The 2369-nt window shown below is 45.0% G+C and overlaps 1 pseudogene across 1 annotated transcript in view; it reads left to right on the top strand.

Moving 5' to 3' along the window:
- Positions 1 to 414, top strand: part of LOC310771630 (kelch-like protein 10 pseudogene) — a 1713-nt pseudogene extending 1299 nt beyond the window's left edge. Inside the window, exon 1 of the transcript in view lies at positions 1 to 414. This exon is cut by the window's left edge and continues 1299 nt beyond it. The product of the transcript in view is annotated as a kelch-like protein 10 pseudogene (transcript).
- The last annotated feature ends 1955 nt before the right edge of the window (positions 415 to 2369 follow it).

The raw sequence follows: 2369 nt of genomic DNA on the forward strand, positions 1-2369 counted from the left end.
AACCCAGACACCAACCAGTGGATGAAGATCGCCCCCATGAGCAGCAGGCGCTGCGGCTTGGGCGTCATGGCCTACAGACAGCGCGTCTACGCAGTGGGCGGCTATGACCACCCCAACCGCTGGCGCAGCGCCGAGGCCTACGAGCCGCTAACCAACACGTGGAGCGCCGTGCCCGACATGCTGAATCCACGCAGCAACTTTGGCATTGAGGTGATGTACGACCAGCTGTTCGTGTGCGGAGGAGGCTTCTACAGAGACTACAAACCCTCCAATAAGGTGGAGCGCTACGACGAGAGCACCAACGAGTGGCACGAGGCCTGCAGTATGAGGACGCCACGCTTCGGGCTCAGCTGCTGTGTGGCACATGGACTGTCCAACATGGCCGAGTACGCCGCACCTCATCACATCCTGTAACCCCGCCCTGGGCCGCCCTGTCTGCTTTTTGGCCTTTTGGCTGATTGCCGATGGCGATATATATGCAAATTTGTTCCACCTAATTTCAGAGCCATGGAGTCTCTCCTGTAGTGGAATTAACACATTATTATACCTACTCTTATCATGATGGCCCACTGGCAGATAGATGCTGACATAAAAGCTTTTCAGAATGTACACATTCACTGAGCATCATAAGAAACTACTTCAACTTACTTAGGTTATGAAAAACCTGCCATATTCTTATTTATGTAACAATTTGGGGTGATATCAGCCGTATTGGCAGAAAGGACCCTAGTGGAAATAAGTAGGCTTCTAGTTCGCAACTTTAAGCTACTTTACTGGGCTATCCTTGGATAATTGTTTTCTTCCATTTACATAATGTGCACCATTTTTTAAATGTTTTGACTATAAATGTAATTTGTGATGTTCTTTTTGTATTTTCATCCGAAATAAACTAAACCAAACTAAACGTTTTTTTGTGTGTGTGTGTGTGTGTGTGTGTGTGTGTGTGTGTGTGTGTGTGTGTGTGTGTGTGTGTGTGTGGTGGACTCGGTGCGCTTCGGGGGGGTGAAGTTGCAACATTGTTTCACTTTTCATTTGGTCTGGTTCACTTTCACACAGCAATTTGTCACAAGCAGCAAACTTTCTGAACAATGTCACATGGTTGAAACAGTCACTCATCTATTGGACAGAATAGAGAAGGGAAATCTCTCCTCTTCAGCAGGGTTCTTGCCTGGCTTAGGGCTGACTCAGAGCCATGTAGATAGAAGAGTCCCGACATCTCCATTCACTCCAATGGACCAGTTTCTTTTTCCAGGAAGTAAGGTCCTGGAACTCTTGAGTAAAAAAAGCAGCACTGTCGAGTTGCAGCAAAATAGACAGTTTGTGTTGTACTCTGAAAGGGTTTTTCCCCCCTTGAATCAAATTGTACATTATCAGCTTTATTTCAGCATGCAAAGGTAGCGCGAGACCCATTCCTGGCTGTTCATTGGCTAATGAGTCTCGCATTTTGGTCCTCCGCTGACGCCACTCTCTCTCTAGAGGACACTAGGCTGACTGAACAACACAAGTGAATCCGCAAAACACAAACCATGGAGCAACACCTGCGATGTTGGGATTTCTGGTTTTACTTTGGTGTTAATATCAAATCAATATTTGACAAGAATGTGCCCAATATGAGCAGCAGATGAGGCAGCAAGCTGTTGAACATTTCATTCTACAGATGAGATAAGTAGCCTAGCCTACATACTGAAGGAGATAGGCAAGCCGGCCAGCTGTTGAGAAACAATGTGTTGTTGTTATGGCGACGTACGTATTATGGTGACGTACGTCACGCAGGTACTGTACACGTGTGCAGTGTACAGTAGCAGTGTTTGTTTTGCTCCCTTCTACCATCTTCTACTCATAGTGTGCGACGCATGTTTAGGTGAATAGGCTAGTGAGTAGCTAACGGCTAGGCTAGTGTGCGTGCTAACCTACAAAATGCTGCAACCCTGCTCCAGCTAGCAAGTTGGCAACTGCATGAAAAGGCGCAGAGATAGTTGAAGAATAACGCAGGTAATGCTGCAAGTAAAATGGTTTGATTAGTAACTGTAATTAGACCTGGGTATTGGTTCAAATTTCAAGAATCGATTAGATTCCGATTCACAAGGTTGCGAATCGATTAATCCCGATTCGATTCCGATTTGATTAATTTCAATATCGATTTGGTTAGTGATACCAAAACGTGTTTTTTTTTAGCTGTAACCTGAATTACATGACTGTCCAGTTATGTAACACAGGGGTTCCCAACCTTTTTTGCACCAAGTAGATACATGTTAGTTACACATATATTTACTCAGCAGCTGGTGACAAAGGGCAAATAACAGCCTTTTCATCTGTCAATAAAGACACTTTCACAATTATGCACAGTGATTTGATTTCAGCCTATATCA

The sequence above is a fragment of the Poromitra crassiceps genome, assembly GCF_964638095.1.
Source record: "Poromitra crassiceps genome assembly, contig: HAP1_SCAFFOLD_914, whole genome shotgun sequence".
NCBI lineage: Eukaryota > Metazoa > Chordata > Actinopteri > Beryciformes > Melamphaidae > Poromitra > Poromitra crassiceps.